Source organism: Triticum aestivum, chromosome 5B (assembly GCF_018294505.1).
Source record: "Triticum aestivum cultivar Chinese Spring chromosome 5B, IWGSC CS RefSeq v2.1, whole genome shotgun sequence".
Taxonomy (NCBI): Eukaryota; Viridiplantae; Streptophyta; class Magnoliopsida; order Poales; family Poaceae; genus Triticum; species Triticum aestivum.
Window position 1 is genome coordinate 237,076,080 of NC_057807.1, and position 18,834 is coordinate 237,094,913.

The following is an 18,834-nucleotide window of genomic DNA, read 5'->3' on the forward strand; positions in this document are numbered from 1 at the left end:
TGGACGACGTTTCTGGGTTGGCGTATCCGGTAAACCGGAAGAGGTGATTTGCTGGCCACTGTGCCGGGTTGTGCGACGCTCTTCAGCTTGTTGTGTCTTCAAAGAAAACTTTGGATCCAAATAAGCAAGAGGGTGAGAGTATTTTACTTTCCGAACTGCACGGCGAAATCTTTGAACCGGCGCAAGATCTGAATCGGAGGAAAGAGATGTTACCTCAACATGGTCTGCACGACTGGCTGCCGCATCATCCTGGGAATAGTCATTGTCAATAAGGTGTATGAAAAAGGAACCAAGTGAATTAAGTTCTACTTATGGATCAGATTCGTCCATATCTTCCGGCGGATCAAAAGACTTGGTGGTTTTCTTCTTGCCAGCATTCTTGGTGACCTTGCTCTTTGCACGAGGGGCCCTAGCCGGTTTAGTTCGTTTCCAGAAGGAGCTGTTGGCCTGCAAATTAAAACAAAGGAGCATTAGCACATTGTTAAAGCGGAGGCGAATCAGTGATCATTAAGTTCAACTTTACCGCTGGCGGTTTGTTGGTGGCGAAAAAGGTGGCAACCCGATTTGGCTGCATGCGGCGATTGGTTCATCAAGCATCTTCTTAACAGATTCAGTAACTTCAATGTCTGTCATTACTATTTCATGTTATCGTTGAGGATCCTTGACGTTGCCCGTATATTCATGCATTAATCTGGGGCGGCGACTTAAAGGCAAAATACCCCAGGAGACCCAGCAGCGGACGAGATCAATACCAGTTAAACCGTTGGCCATGAGGGCCCGGAGCTTGGCGAGTTGAGGCGCATAAGTCTTCCGTTCTTGAGCATTTAAGCGTAGAGGTAACGGGTGGCCGTTGCTAAGCCGTTCAGGGCGGTAGTCCGGCAAGGGATTTTCTCCAGCAGGGGCAGTATTCTGGCAATAAAACCAAGTTTGGTTCCAATCTTTGGGATGGCTGTGATGCTTTGCATGAGGAACTTATTTTCTCTTTTGGATTGATACCCCACCAAGTTCCATCTTGGGACCATCAGAGAACTCCGTGCGGCGGTTTAAATGGAAAAAAAATCCCGGAACAGCTCCACATATGGTTCTTCTTGAAGGTAAACTTCACAGAATACTTGAAAGTTGCATATATTGGACACGGAATTTGGTCCAATGTCTTGTGGATGGAGTTGAAAGCTTGCAAGAAAATCCCGGAAGAATTTTGATCCGGGCGGGCTGAATCCCCGGTCTAAGTGTTGCATAAATACAATCACTTCTCTATCATGAGGTTCAGGAGGGCACTCAGAACCCGGAACTCGCCAATGTAGGACCCTTTTTGAGGCTAAAGCGCCGGTGGTGACATATTCGTTGATTTGTGTCTCTGTGATCTGGGATGGAACCCAGTTGCAAGCAGAGAATTGCTTGGTCATTTTTGAAGGCAAACTGTGAAACAAAAAATGAAAGCCGGTTATGATTGACGGTTTAAGTATACTACTCGGTGTTAAACTGGAAAATTGCTATTCAAGTCAAGTTGGCGGTTTAAGTGTGGACTAATGGTCTATGGCGGATTGACTATCAAAGATTAAACCGCCCTTTGGCAGAAGGGCCAGAGCTGAAAATCTACTAAGTGTTTACAGAAACAGGTTTCACAATATGGCAGTATAATTTTGGATCTACCGTGGATAACTAAAGAAAACTTTTCTGAGTCCTACAATGGCATTAAGAGAAACAGAGGCGATCCAGACGCAGTCCGTTCGGGAGCAGCAAGACGCCACGGTATGATGGACTATCAAAATGGATCTAGCCGCAGATCAAAGCTATCAGGCGCATATATAAGCTTAGTAAAAAGACTAAAAGAAGGGTGCAGAAGAACTAATGAACGGCGACGAACATGGATGAACTCGAAGCCCTAATGGAGATCTAGGGTTACAATAAAGTGAACTTACCAGGGCCACTCACCGGCGGAGGAGGGGGGCAGGGTTTCTGGTACGAACAGGGTGATGCAGCGGCCTCGATCGGTGCAGATTTGAAGGTCGACGGCGGCGGCGGCACTGGGGTCCTTCGGGTCGCGAGGAGGAAGACGAGAAGAAAGGGGGGGGGGGAAATGGAAGGGCCCGTCGGGCTTATTTATAACACGACAGAGGATAAGCGACAGGTGCGGGAATCAAGGAGTCCAAAGCGGCAAGAGGTGCAGCTGTCACCTCGATTTCCAGGATACCATTAAATGAAGGGAATCTTTTTAATCGTTTTTTACAGAGATGACGTCATGATGATCCGTTGCTGTGTCCAGAGGATGACGTCACGGCGGTTTAACAAAGTTTATAAAGGAAAGTTATCATGGCGGTTTACGAGAAATGAAGGAAGATGTTCACAGGATTTTTCTAAGTACTGAAGATTGACATGAACAGGTTCAAATCAATCTGGGGCCTAATGTTGGGGATATAACTACTGAGTGTAAACCGCCCAGGAGGGACTGGTTCACCCTCAACTATATTGAAGCCCACGAAGACTCAGAAGATGGCGCTTTACTATGAAGCTTAGAGGCCCGGATCCCAAAGGCGGATTAGGGCCCATAGTGGTAAACCGCCAGTCACGTAACTTGTATTGTAAGATAAGGAAAGGAGAGACCGAGACGAACACTTGTATGAGTCAGCCTCGGGACTCTGTAAACCGGCCGGGCGTCAACCCGTGTATATAAGGGGACGACCCGGCGGCGGTTCAGGGACAGGAAACAACAACTCGATAGCCAGGCATAGCTTGTTTAGCTCCCTGGTTAGCGAGACCCCAATAATCCCATCACAACTAGACGTAGGCCTTTACCTTCATCGAAGGGGCCGAACTAGTATAAAAACCCTCGTCTCCTCTGTTCGGTTTAACCCCTTTTAGCTAACCAGTCGCGATGGCTCCACGACTAAGTCCTTCTATGAGGACACCTGACGTGATATTTCCACGACACCACCTGTTGGTGGCGGTTGACAAGTTTACTAAATGGGTTGAAGCGGAGCCAATAAGCAAGTGTGACGCAGCCACCGCGGTTCAATTCATCAAGAAGGCGATCTTCCGCTTTGGTTTTCCACACAGCGTCATCACAGATAATGGCACGAACCTCTCCAAAGGCGAGATGGAGGACTTTTGTCAACGAGAGCACATCCGGCTTGATGTGTCATCCGTGGCTCAGCCCCAGTCTAATGGTCAAGCTGAGAGAGCTAATTAGGAAATATTTAAGGGTATCAAGCCCCGACTTATTGTTCCTTTGAAGCGGACGCCGGGTTTTTTGGTGGAGGAATTACCATCTGTGTTGTGGAGCATAAACACCACCCCAAATTGATCTACGGGTTATACACCTTTCTTCATGGTTTACGGGGCAGAGGCGGTACTCCCAAGTGATATTCGTCATGACTCGCCCCGGGTTGCCAATCATGTTGAAGCGAACAATGAGCAAGCACGTCAAGAAGCACTGGACCTGTTAGATGAAAAAACGGGACATGGCGTTGGCTCGTTCGACGGTTTATCAGCAAGACCTGCAGCGTTATCACAGTCGCCGGGTTAAAACAAGAACCTTTCAAGAAGGCGACTTAGTGCTACGGCTCATCCAGGATCAGACCGATATGCACAAGTTATCCCGACCTTGGTAACGGCCCTTTGTGGTCAGCAAGAATCTGCACAACGGATCATACTACCTCATCGACGTTCGAGAGCACAAAGACTCATGCAAATCGGAGGAGGAGACCCGTCGGCCTTGGAATATCGCTCATCTTCAGCCTTACTACACCCGAGCCATAGGCTCCCATTATGTACATATTTTGACAATGTATATAATATATTATGATCAATATAATAAACCAGCATCCTTGCTACAAGCAGGGCCTCTGCCGCTCTTCCAATATTTCTTGGTTACAAGGGGGCTTCTGCTTATAAAGCAATGTCCTATTTATTCATTAAACCGGCTATCATGCCAGAACAAAGCTTGGGAGCTTCGCACCCAAGGGGCCAAAGAGAGTTTTGTTGCCAGCACAGCTCAAACATAGGCACCCATTGAGCACAGCTCACAAAGTTACTTGGGGGCTCTTTGTGCAAAGCAACAAAGAGTTTGAAAGGACCCTTGTAATAGGCTATCAAGCCACGGCTTGGAAGCCTGGTGTATTCACCTAAAACCCCGGGTTAACCTGCCTTCATCAAGTAAGAAACTGCTATCCAGGTAATCCTGGTATGACCCGCCGAACGTTTGACAAGTCAATCTTATATAGAAGCTGAACTTGTCAAAGTTAAAACGACGATTGGTTAATTGGAGGCCCATCTTAAAAGGCTTTGTCAAATGGTTTAACTCAGTGGCCTGGCAGCCCATGAAAAGCCTCGAATTTGGGCCTGGCAGCCCTTGAAAAGCCTCGACTACAAATTTTTATTTGATTTTGTTTTTGCAAAGTTTTCTCTCCTTTGATAAGGTTTTGAGTTAAACCTGCGTCTCTTGACCCGGCCTGACTATAAGTCATTACATCAACCCAGTGTTTCTTAACCCGGCATAGCTTTCAACTAGGAGTTGTTAGCACATAATCAATTATGAACCGGCGTTTCTTAGCCCGGTCTGGCATTGACTATAAGTCACCAGGATGATCATCCGGTGTTCATCATAACCCGGCATGGCTTATTATGCACCAGCACAACATGGTGGGAGTTATCAACACTCAAGATTGGGTTATCACCCTTACTATGCAAGTTGGTAAGCCAACAATGTGATTCAATATCACAGGTATGATTTATTTCATATTTCATTGCTTTACAACCTTAGTTATAAAAACTCTGGTTCTGTATTGGGTATTATAACCCGTCCGGCGGTAAACCGCCAGGGCACATTTAAGATTCTCAAACGCAGAAAGCAGGATTTTTATGAAAGCACTAAGGCACATGATCAAGCATAGCAGCAATCATGACGGATTACACAGTGTCATGTAGCAGTGCACGATGGCAGAAGATCCAAGTATTTCAACTAGCCTATTACAAGGCGCTTTGATGCCCATAAGAATAATTGTTTTTTCCCAGAATGCAACCTGCAGAAATAAAGCCGGCTGCTAGATTATGATTCGTCACCAGGTTGACGTGAAGTTGATGGCTCATCTCGCGTCGGTTCAACCTCCTCCTCCCCACCCAGTGGCTGGAAATCCATGGTTGCCCAGTCAATCCCGGTTAAAGCTTGGAAGACAGCTTCATTGCTTATAATGTTGGACGGTTCAACGGCAGGGTCATAAGTGTGCTTACGGATTGGCGGGATAAGATTCTGCACTTCATTTACAGATGCCTCAATCCGCTTGTTGTCTGTATCATAGTTGGACCGGTAGACAAACAAGTCAACTTCATCCGCCAATTTGCTGGCAAGCGGGCGCATCTCCTTTGTCAAGGCTTTGAGGGCTTCATTATCAAATTGTGACCCGTCTTCTTGTTGGCTAGGATAGCCATCTCCAATGTCTACCGGGTCAAGATCAGCTATCCAAGCCTTGGCCCGAGTCAGTGCAGATAAAGCGCCTGCCCTTGCAGCAGATCTCTTCATCTCTTCTAGCTGAGCAGGAGTCATCAATAACTTGGCCAACGTATCCTTGATTAAAGTTGGCGGCGGTTTGTTGTATGAGGCTGCGCAGATGACTCATTGAGCACCGGTATACAGTTGTTCTATCAAGGTATAGGCTGCTTTCAAATTCTTGCTCATATCCGAGCCCAGATGAGCAACACGACTACCTACAACGGTTTAAGAAATTGCTATTAAACTGGCAGTGTCAAAAAAGTTTACTAAAAAGCTGAAGAAGAGTACTTACCAAATACAGCAGAAGTCATCATGTTGATTTGCCGGCTTAAGCCACTCAGCTCTTCTACTACCAGTTTAAGTGCCACTTCAGCATCTTCTCCCCGTTTCAGCAAAGCGGCCTTTTCAGTTTTCCAGTCTGCCCGCTCGTTTTTGAAGCCATCCTTCAATTGCTCCATGGCTTTTAAAGCGCCTTTCAGTTCATCCTTCGCCTTGGATGTTTCGGCTTGCTGGGACTTTATGTTTTCTTGGAGATCGGCGATTTGAGAATTTTTGCTGGTTAAATCAGCCTGCAACACACAGAACAAGTAAATTGGCAATGTTTTTTCAAAGTCCCAAGCACATAACAAGTTATACACTTGGCACTTGGGGACTAATGCGGATTGCTTCTTCATAACTGTTATTTGAAGTCCCAAGGCTCAATACAAGTATTCATCTTGGCACTTGGGGGCTAATGCCTAATTGATCAGACCAACTGGATGTGAAGGAATTCAACAAAGTTAAGCTTTACAATAGGAAGTCCCGGTTCATCTTGGAAAGATAAACCGACCCTTGGGGGCTACACAGTTGAAAATTTTCTTATCAAAGTCCCGGTTCATCTTGAAGAGATAAACCGGCCCTTGGGGGCTACACTGGAGTTGATATAAAGCAAAAGGGAAGAACTCTATAAAATGTTCGAACAAAAGTTACCTCATAGCGCTCCTTCATCAAGTTGACTAAACCGGCTTCATAGTCACGACTTGTGTACAGGCGGTTTAGAAATCCAGAATGGAGCTCCTGAGCATTGAGGTTAACACAGCTGGATAAATCTGTTTTCCCTTGCCTTTGCCCATAGCAGCAAATTCTTCCTTGGCACTGTGCTTGGATAAGGCGATTGGGTTGCCAGGAACAGTATGACCAGTACCAGTAATAACAACATCATCACACCACCTTTGGCTGGGCTTGGCGGATTGTCAGTATTCCTGGCTGGGCTTGGCAGATCATCTTCATCCTTGGCTGGGCTTGGCGGATCAGCAAGCTAGTTCATGACATTTCTTTCGTCTGGTTCAGCAAAAGTATCTTGAACCGGAGGTACTGGATCTTCTTGGACAGTATCGACATTCGGATCATGAGGTTGAGAGGTTCTCTCCGGTTTAGGGGGCTGATTATCATCAGTTGGAATAGTCAGCTTAGCTTTCTTGCTAAGTCTGGCTTTGGCACTGAAAAGAACAAGATACAGAGTTCAGTACAGTAAACCGGAGCAAGACATAAAAATAAAGTCTACTATGCTTACCCAGGAACAGTCTTGAGTGGAGGCATCTATGTGGTTGATGAATTACCAGAAGATGAATTGGAAGTTCCCTGATAATTCGAATTAGACGGATTAAGAGGGTATCGGAAGTAACCCGCCAAGGGATAAGATGTATTAGAAGTACAAGGGACCTCTGGACGGCGTTTTCGAACTGGGGTGTCTGGTAAACCAGAGGAAGTAACTTGTTGGCCACTATGCCGGGTTGTGCGACGAGCTTCATGTTGTTGTGTCTTCAAAGAAAAGTGTGGGTCCAAATGAGCAAGAGGATGTGAACGTTTTACTTTCCGGACTGCGCGACGAAGTTTTTGTATTGGCACATGATCTGAATCAGAGGAAAGGGAGATTACCTCTACATGGTCAGCGCGGCTCGCTTCCGCATCATCCTGATAACGATCATTGTCAATAAGATGCATGAAAAATGAACCAAGGGAGTCAAGTTCTACCTCTGGTTCCGAGTCATCAACATCTTCTGGCGGATCAGAGGACTCGGCGTTTTTCTTCTTTGCTGGCCTCTTTGTCACCTTGGTCTTGTTACGAGGTGCTGTCACCGGTTTGTCTTGTGGTTTTGCCGGTTTGTCTTGTGTTTTTCTCTTCCAGAATGGATCTTTGTCCTGCAAGAATAAACAGGAGGCTATCAGAAAGTGTTAAAAGGGAGACGGATTAAAGCAGAAAGATAAATTCTTACAGCTGGCGGTTTGTTGGAGGCATAAAAGGGACGCAACCTAGTCTTGCTGCACTCAGATATCAGTTCATCTAACATCTTTTTGACACACTCAGTGATCTCATCATCAGTCAGCTGTATTTCAGTGTGTCTTTGAGGATCCTTGGCATCCCCAGAATATTCACACATCAATCCGGTGCGATGGCTTAAGGGCAAGATACTCCATGACACCCAGCAATGGACAAAGTCAATACTGGTTAAACCGTTTGCCATAAGAGCCCGGAGCTTAGAAAGTTGTGGTGCATATGTTGATCGTTCTCTAGCAGTAAGCCGTTGAGGCAGTCGATGTTCATTGCTGAGCCGGTAAGCACGATAACCCAACAGAGGATTTTCATCATCAGGAGCACTGTTCCGGCAGTAGAACCACGTCTGATTCCAATCTTTGGGGTGGCTGTGATGTTTGGCATGAGGAAAATTGACTTCTTTCCTTTTTTGAATCGACACCCCACCAAGTTCAGTATTGGGGCCGTCAGTAAATTCAGTACGGCGGTTCAAGTGGAAGAAGTCTCTGAAGAGTTCAATAGTCGGTTCTTTTTTGCAGATAAACTTCACAAAACACTTGGAAATTGCAAATGTTGGACACATAGTTCGGTCCAATGTCTTGAGGGTGGAGTTGGAAGCTGGAAAGTACATCACGATTTTTTTTATCCGGGAGGGCTAAACCCTCGGTCCAAATGCTTCATAAACACAACTACTTCTCCATCTTGAGGTTCAGGAGGATTTTCAGTACCAGGTACTCTCCAATGAATGATCTCTTTCTTTGCTAAAGCGCCAGTTACAACATACCCAGTAAGTTGCTCTTCTATAATCCGGGATGGAACCCAATGGCAAGAGGAGAATTGTTTGGCCATTTTTGATGGCAAAATATAAAGGAAGTTCAAATGCTGGTTCACGGTTCAAGATTGATATGCATAAACCGGTGTCAAACCGGGGGATTTAATTAGAGCATGTGTGCACGCTAAACCGGATACTGATGTTCAAGTAAAGATGGCGGTTTACGTGAGGGCTAATGGTACCGGGCGGATTATCATTTTATAAAGGTTAAACCGCCTATAGTGGTATGGAAGAAGACATATCTGAAAATTGCTAAGTGCTACGCAAACAGGTTTCACAAGCTAAGGTTATCATCATGGATCTAGCGCACTTCAGGAAAAGGAAAAATATCAAAGATCTAAAAAGGCAACATCAGCATAGCAAAGGTTCAGATGGGATCTGTTCATGAAAGAGGGGATACTATGGCGAGGCAAAATAAAACAATAGCTTCGGCCGCAAAGGGAAGCTGTCAAGTTTGTCTAGATTCGATGAGACAGTAAGGGAAAGCAAATGAACAACGATGAACACTGATGAACACCGTCGAAGATATGAAACCCTAATGCAGATCTAGGGTTGAAGAAGGAAGGCTTACTGGCTTCACAGGAGCGGCGGAGAAGTGTTGCAGTTCTCTGGTACGATCAGGTTGATGCAGCGGCCAGTGGCAATGCGGAGCTTGAAAGTTGAGGGCGGCGGCGGAGCTGTAGGGTTCGGGAGTCACGAGGAGGAAGAAGAAGCACGGAAGGGAAAAGAAAAAGACCCCTGGTCCTATTTATAAGGCGAATGGATAAGTAAGGCAAGCGTGGGAATCGAGGAACCTGAAACGAAGAATGGGGCACAGCTGTCGCCTCGGTCTTCGAAGATCAATTAATAAAAGGGAAATCTTTATGAGTTTTTTACGCAGATGACGTCATGGCGGTTTTGGGCGATTTCAGAAGATGATGTCATGGCGGTTTACAAGGTCAACACGAAGATGTTCAAATCAAAATTTCTCTAAGTTGAAGATTGACATGAACAGGTTCAAACCAATCTGGGGCCTAATGTTGGGGATATGACTACTGAGTGTAAACCGCCCAAGAGGGGCCGGATTACACTCACAAGGAGTCCTATATAAGAGCCCATGAAGATGAAGGATATGGCGCTTTAACTATGGAGGCTTAGAGGCCCAGAGCCCAATGGCGGATTAAGGCCCATAGTAGTAAACCTCCATAGATGTATAACTTGTATTGTAAGTTAGGGAAAGGAAGAAACCGAGCCGGACATTTGTATGAGTCGGCCTCGGGATTCTGTAGACCGGCCAGGCGTCAACCTATGTATATAAAGGGATGACCCGGCGGCGGTTCAGGGACAAGAAACAACAGATCGAGAGATAGGTAAAGCGAATTTGCTCCCTGCTCATCGAGATCAATCAATCCCACAATAACTGGATCGTAGGCTTTTACCTTCACTGGAAGGGGCCGAACCAGTATAAACTCCCCGTGTTCTTTGTTCTGGTTTAACCCCTTCAAGCAAATCTCGTTGCGATGGCTCCACGACTAAGTCCTTTTGCTAGGACATCTGACGTGATAATTCCACGACACAATGCCATACAGTTTTCTTCATCAAATCGTGTGTGATGTAGTTGAATAAAAGCAAACGGTTAACCAAGGCAGAGTGTGTGTGATAGTTACACCTATCACACACGAGGCTAAACATAAAACTGTGTGGGATGTATATAGGAACAAAAACATTTTTTTGGATTGACTGTGTGGGATGTACATACGAACAAAAACGTTTTCCCTGGATTGACTGTATGTGATGTACATAACGAACGGAAACATTTGTTTGGGACCGTCTGTGTCGGATGTACTTATGAATGGAACCGATTGGGCCTGTATAACCGCATTTGATCGCTCGCTCATCGCACACGACCTCATTTTGCCGAGGTGTGCGACCGGAGGGCCTATCCCCGACAGTTTCTGGGTCATGTGGGAAGGACCCCCCCTATTGCACACACTCACTTAGCGATGGTTCAAAACACCATCACAGAAAGGGGTTAAAAACCGTTTGTATAGCAGCTCGTTGTACCAGTGATCAGAGCATTGGCATGGCTGGCAAAGGAATCGGTGCTTGAGGTACAACTGATCCTCCTCCTCTCCCTCTCTCTCTCCCTCCCCTTATGCGGCCTTGTTTCTTCCTCCCTTGCCCCACTCTAGTCATGGAGGCGTTACAGAGGCGGTGGTAGGGAAACTGGCGCCGCTGATAAAAGGACCATGCGCGTGATGTGTTACACCATTCAAATGGTCTATGTGTACCATAAGGTAAAGAGAGATAACAACATTTTGTCAATGCCACTATCGAATATAGCTAAGTAACCTGCTTGTTTCTCTTATGCTAAGAAAATTTTATCTGGTTGTTGTCGTATATGGAGCCAAGGTAAGGTTCTTGCCCCCTTTTTGTTGAGTGAGATACCATTTGAGTAAGTGGGGGAACAAACCTACTATAAATTAGAAGGCGTTGTTTAAGCTTAGGCATTAGTCTCTTTGCATGACCCTAGAACATGCATTTGGATCACTCAATGGAAGATTCAAAATACTCGATAATGCTACCAGGTTTTGCCGCTATCCTACTGCTACTTGTCAGCTGCGTTGGGATTTTCCCCGAAGAAGAAGGATAAAGCAATATAGTAGTGGATAGTATTTCCCTTAGTAGAGAACCAAGGTTATCGAACTAATAGGAGAATCACGCAAATGCTTAGTCAACAATACCTACACACACAAGAGCAAATACTTGCACCCAACACGGGCAAGAGGGTTGTTAATCCCCTTGTACTTGTTAATTGCAAGGATCAAATTTGGTAATAGGTGATATATAAATTGCAAAGTAGAATAAAAGAAAGAAAATTGCAGCAAGGTATTTTTGGTTATTATAATATGATTAAAATAGACCTGGGGGCCATAGTTTTTACTAGAGACATTTCTCTCATAAAAATAGCATAGTGTGAATAATTAATAGAAAAGTGCATACTTATGATGTTATTCATGGCAATGATCATGTATACAGGCATTACGTCCGTGACAAGTAGACCAACTCCTGCCTGCATCTACTACTATTACTCCACTTTGAGAGAGCTTCTGTGCTTGCCTCTCTATGTATTAAGTTCATAACAAACAAAGTAATGCAAGTATGATGACATAATGTAGACAGAATAAAACCAAGCAATATGATTAAACCCCGCCGTTTCCCCCTCAGTAGTAACAATACAAATATGTGCCTCACTACCCCTTCTGTCATGAGGTGAGGACACCGCAAGATTGAACTCACTATAGAGCACCTCTCCCACTGAAGATAAATCAGTCTAGTTGGCCAAACCAATGGATAGATCAGAGATAAATATAATGCTATAATAATCATGCATGATAAAGTTCAGAAAAGACTCAGTTACTTGCAATAAATAATCTGATGATAAACCCAAAATTCATCGGTTCCCAATAAACACACCGAAGATTACATCAAATAGAACTCTGAGGAGAACAATGTATTGAAGATCAGAGAGAGAGAGAGGGAGAGAGAGAGAGAGGGAGAGAGAGAGAGAGAGAGAGATCTAGCTAATCACTTGGACTTGTAGGTCTTTGGCGAACTACTCATACATCATCGCATGTGCAACAAGGTTGCTGTAGAGGCCCTCCATGATCCATTCTCCCTCTGACAGAGTACCAGAAAAGGCCTCTATGTGGGATAACGGAAGAACAGAGACTTGCAGCGGCGAATTTTTTTCGGTGGATGCTCCAGGGGTTTTCCAATATTTGGGAATTAATAGCGCTGAAAATAGGTCAGACGGAGCCACGAGTGGCCCACAAGGCACCAGGGCGCCCTATTGCCTTGCTGTCTCCTCGTAGCTCTTCTGGTCCCTCCCCAAAGCTTCTAGGTCTCTTATGTACACAAAAAAATCATCAAAAAATTTGTCGTGTTTGGACTCCATTTGGTACAGATTTTCTATAAAACCAAAAACAAGTAGAAAACAACAACTGACACCAGACACTGAGTTAATAGGTTAGTCCCCAAAAATGTTATAAAATTGCATATAAAATATGTAAGATTCATAGTATAATAGCATGAAATAATTAAAAATTATAGATAGGTTAGAGACGTATCACCTACTCAAGTAGCAATTGTTACAACTTGCTGCATTATTCATGAATTAGGTTTATACATGATGGGATAGATAAATTTATCATACGCGAGGATGAGTGGTTTGCAATTATTAACTGTGCTTCATCATCAAGTGGTCAAGCATGTGAAAATATCAATGGTTAATTTTAGGCAAGGAGTTGCAGATCACATGTGGGCAGACCGCCAAAACTACATGCAGCGCAATAATATGTAATATCATGATTTTTACCTTTGTAATGTCATGGTGATGAACTATGAACACTTGTACTTGTTGGGATTTATTTGTAATGCCACATTATGGGATGATATGAATGTTTGTACCTCTTTTAATTACTAAAATTTATGGGTAATGCCACATTATGTGTTGAAATCAAAGTTTTTACCTTTTTATTTGCTGAAATTTATTTGTAATGACACAATATGTGTTGAGATGAAAGTTTTTACCTCTTTTACAATTTACTTGCCAACATTCACTGTCATGACACATGGTTGCATAACCTTATAGGAAATGAAACATAAACACATTGTATGGTAGCTCCGATCCCTTCGTTCATGCTTGACCACCATTGCATGATTGTGGTCGACGGGCTTAGAACATCCACTCACTCCAAGAAGTCTCAGTTGGCTTGTTGTGCAACTACTATGAATGATCATTTTTAGCTCAATTTGACTTGTGGCAACATTGGTAATCACAATAGGATATGGACAAGGAACGATCAAACTTAGGGGATTGAGTGGTGCATTATGGTATGATGAGAACTCTATGATCATTCTTGATCATGAGCACTACACTAACCATGTTAAGGTATGCCAAATACTGGATGGAATCTGTTTCTATATGCCAAATACTTGGTGGAATTTGTTTCTATATGCCAAATACTTGTTGGAGTTTGTATTTAAGCCAGATATATACTTGCTGGATTCTTTTTCTAATGAGTTTATCTAAGTCAAAACTTGATGGAATTAGCTACTAGATATAGTAATACTTGTTAGATTTTTTTGATATGTCAAGTACAACCTGAAATAGGTTTCTACACTCCAACAACTTGATGGAATTTGTTTCTATATGTCAAATATTACCTGAAATGAGTTTATCTACGCCAAAACCTTGTTGAAATTAGTTTCTACATGCCAAATACTTGTTGTAATTTGTTTCTATATGTGAAATACAATATGAAATAAGTTTCTACATGCCAAACACTAGCTGATTTTTTTGTCTATGCCCAATAATTGCTGGAATTTGTTTCTATATGTGAAATACAACCTTGAATGAGTTTCTTAATGTGAACAACTTGCTAGAATTTTTTTATTTGTGGCTAATACTTGTAGTAGTACTACTTGTTGAAGTTGTTTATTTTTTTTCTAGACCAATAAAGAGGATGAGCCTTTTCTCAAGAAGACTCTCAAGCACTATAAAGAGATGTCTATCATTCATGGTACTAGTATGGTCATGAGTCAATATGCAAATGGCTCAAATGATCCTCTATCCATAGAGGTGAATGACATTTTATATAATTAAGCTTCCCCACTTAATGAAGGTAGCAAATCACACAATGGCAATTCCTTGTATCTCAATCCCAAAAGAGGAAAAACCAGGCCTAGTGTTGATAAGGGCATGCAGCCAACCCTTATGGCAGTGGGTGCAAGGCTTGCTATTGCCATAGAGAAGAGTGTTGGCACCGGCAACAACTCTACGAACATCTCTTCGAGCAACTAGATGGTGGGACTTTGGGAGGGCATGAAAGATCTTCTCCTTTTCTGTTTGGTTTTCCTTGCCATTATTTTGCCTACTTGGTATAGAACTGTAATATTGCAATGGCGTTTAAACTGTTAGAGAAGGACCAAAAGAGTATTTGGGTTGATAGGTATGTGAAGAATACCTTTCCTGAAACGGGTGGTAGAATATTGAAGGCATATATGGTAGTTGGATGTCCTCTTTTGATATAACTCAATATTATAGCCTTTGGGGTTGAATGACTTTCTATTGATGTCAACCAAATTATGAACTTAGATATGACATATTATTTCACATCTCTATCTCACTTACTACCAATTTATCATGTATAGTTGCTATTTATCGACGATGTTGGACTATGATGTTGCATTATGAAGTTGTACTTTAATTCCTATTTTTGAAATTATTGTTGTTAACATGTTATGTTGGGTTGTGATGTTAAAGTTTAGCATGTAATGTTAAAGTTTAGTCCTAAATTTTAAAATCAAAGTTGGGCCCAAATTTGACTTATCTATATTGCCAAAATTACATATCATGGGGGGGGGGGGGTAATCTCCCCACCGCAATCAAAATGGCTAGTACACTAATCATCCACTCTTACATCTTCTCAACCAAACAGACAAATGTCTATACCTAGACACCTCCATCCTCCCAACCAAGAAATGTGGTTATCCAACTCACCCTATCCCTCACAACCAAATGATCTAAATTGGCTATCCCCAACCACATGTTTAAGGATATCGTCAACCAGGTAACCCTCACTTGTGAACCAAACGCCCCCTAACAGAAAAATGTCGTCGACTAGTACTTATTAGCAACTCTCTGTTGTTCTCAGCTAGCCAACACAATCTTTTTCTTTCAGTTGCTACCGAAGAAACAAACACATAACTAAAAAGATAATAGAGCTTCTAATTAAGCCTGATTTCGCAAGAAAACAAATGAACGCCTATTTTAGTGTTGGATCCCAATAGAATGAAATTTTTCTCAACTCTAAGTCAGTGAAAAAAAACTATAACTTTAGTTTAATGAACGGATTTTTTGTGGGGATTCTTTTTTTTTGGAGTTGGGGATTCTCTCATTAGTTTAGTGCTGAGGATATTATGTAGCGAGGGGTGCTAGATGTAAGACTTCACGACTTGAAAGCAAGGATGCTTTTTTAAAGGCGCCTATCATGTTTTTTAGTAATTTTATTTATAAGGAAATTTTTCTCATGGTGCACATCAAAATATGATGACAAATTTGGTGTCCACAGGCTTGTTGTGATTCTAATATATGTTTAATGCTACCACTGAGACTAGCCACATATCTCTATTTTTTTGATTTTTTTTACGCACGAATGATTTGTATTACACGTGAATAGTAAGATTACAATCAGCTAAAGCCAGCTCCACAACAACAAGAGGCATGGAACCAAGCCAAATCATGGCCCTGCCTTTCGTTCTAGCAAAGTTTGCTAGGCTATCACTAACTTTGTTTTGGTTCCGACTTACAGGAGTAATATAACAATTACAGAGAGACATCAGGTACTTAATCTCCTTAACTATTAAAGAATAGATCGACCTGTACAGGTCACAACGTTGGATCAACTACACAACAACAAGGGATTCCATCTCAATGATAATTGGGGCGTCACACCGCTGGATAGCTAAAGATAGACCTTCCATGAACGCGCATAGTTCCACCTCAAGAGCATCACAACAAGAGAATAATTGTTTGCGTGAGGAAAGTATGATATTCCCAACCATCATTCTGAAGAACCATAACACCCCCTGCTACACCATGAGGAGACAGGGACCCATCCTAGTTCGATTTCACGCACCCTTGATCTGGAGGTGTCCAAGACATGGGCCTAGCTGCCGGCTGCACATGTGTACTAATAGATGGAATATCATATAACTCTATCTACTTGAGCTTATGAGGATCATCAGAAATATCAAGTTTCAAGCCTATCGATGAGTAAAAGTAGCTAACAAAAAGCCTCTTAGAGGATTCCGTCGGAGCTGGGGGATTTTGATGCACAACCTCATTACGAACATACTAGCAACACCACAAAGTCATGAGAACCATGCTTGGATCAATATTAGGTAGCGGATTCCACACATGAAATAACCATTCCTTCCCACTGTTCTCTACCTCTTCCAACACTGGTAGTTTCCAAAATTCGGACATAGTTATTCATAATTCATGGGCTAAAGGAGAACAGAAAAATGGATGATAATTATCTTGTTCAACATCACATATAGGGCAAAAACTCGCTGGCTTCAAGTTTCTTTTGTGTTTGTTCTTCCATGTGGGCAGTGAATCGGTCAAAACCCTCTAAGAAAAATTAGGTACTGTCGTAGTACCTCTAAAGACCATACAATCGACCAATAGCTCTGCTAGCCACGTGGGACTGAACTCAAAGATGCCATGTTGGCTCTATGCATTTCATCAAAAGCCAAATCATATGCAATTTTTTACTGAAAACATTCTGCATTTGCATGGACCCCAAGCTAAACTGTCAGATTCCGTCTCGACGAGGCACTGATTTTCAAAATTTCGGCAACATCAGACAGGAGAAAAATACAACCTTAGGAGCTAAAGATTCCATGAAGCATTATCGTTGGGCAGTTCAGACGCAAAGCGGATGTGACACCTTCCTTGTGGAGAGACTGGCTTGTAGGAGAATGGACGTGGTATCCAATTGTCACAACAAACACATATATTATGACCATTACCAACCTTCCATCCATTAAGGGCATCTCCAAGGCGGACCCATAAACCTCCCGCAATCGTCTGAACCGTGTTGTCCGGGCCGCGGAAACCATCCAATGCCGACCTGTATTGGTCGCGAGGCGGTCTGGACGCAATTTCTTCCGCAAATTGAAGACAAAAGTGTGGGAGGTTTGCGGGAGTCCGAACACACGAAACGTAGAACTCCGACATCCCCACCCACCCAATCCCCCTTCGGTCCCATTTCCTTCCACTCCTCCCCTTCTCCCCCTTGCTTTCCATCCGCACCCTCCACCTTCGCCGACGCTGATGTTCATATTCGACCGCCACAGAGGCATTGTCGGACGCACGCAACCAGCACCGACGCGCCCGCTTGCCGTTCCTGCAGAGCTTTCAGCCCTTGAGCCGTTTGTACCCAGGTACACTCTGCCCCCTGTCGACGACCTCCATGGCGGACACCACGACCGACAGGTGTCCGGTCAAATGTCATTGAGCTTATTTTCAAATGGTATGTCGGTTTTTAGAGTACGAATGATGGTGAGCTACTCGACGATGGAGGATGAGTTGTTGTGCGATGCGTGGCTGGCCGTATCTGCGGATTTCATAGGTAGGACCAGAGGGCCGCCCTTCTGTGAGCAAGTGCATGAAAACTTTCACGCAGGAAAGCATATTGCACCCTACGACGTGTACCTCATGCGACCACAAGCCAGGTGAGGCTGTTGTCATATTGCTGGCATGCTATCCAGGTCAGCGTCATCAAGTTCTGCAACTTGGTTAGTCAGCTCGAGGCAAGGTGGCCATTGCACGCGAGCATGGAGAAGATGGTAAGTTTTACTTCCTCTTGCTAAACTTGTTGATTGATTCATTCACTCCATGTTAGTCTACACATTATATGTAGCCCACACGCGCCACCGTGCGATACACATTCGGGGGGACGACCATTTACATGCACACACTGCTGGATGAAGCTGAAGGGGAAGTATGTATGGGCTGACATGATATGTTCCCAAAGAACTTGTTGGACATCAGGGATCTAGTTGGATTTGAGACCTTATTGTACTAGACTTAATTTGCACGCTATGTGTGGATGATTTGTGCTATTTTCTATCCGAACTTTGATGAATATTGACCGGTTTGCATGAGTTTCATCCGGTTAGTTAAATTGCGGTTTGAAATGTATGCGGCTAGCGTTGGATGACTGCTCCCGCATCCATGTCCGTAAACTGGTCCCCTCCTATCCGCGGACGGACGCGGGAGGTTTTTTACGGGTTGCCGTTGGAGATTCTCTAAGCATGTATAAAACGTAATTAATAGCATGCCAAGATGAAGAAGCATTCCCTGAAAAAACTGTATCCCGAAAGCTTGTCATCATGCTAAGTTTTTTGATATAATATAAAAATAAAAAATAAATTTCACTGATCTCGTCCTTTTAGCCTACCATGTTAGGAAAACAAGATCCCATAGAATTTTATATCCCGAGAGTTCCCTCACCAAGCAATTCAGTGGCTATGCAACAATTCAATAAGTAAAATTAAGTCCTAGTTTTACCGTTCCCAAGAATAGCGAGAACACAATGCTTAAGGAGAAAAAAAATGTGCAGTACTCTATGGTCCCTTCATCCTTTATTCAACCTCTCATACCTACTA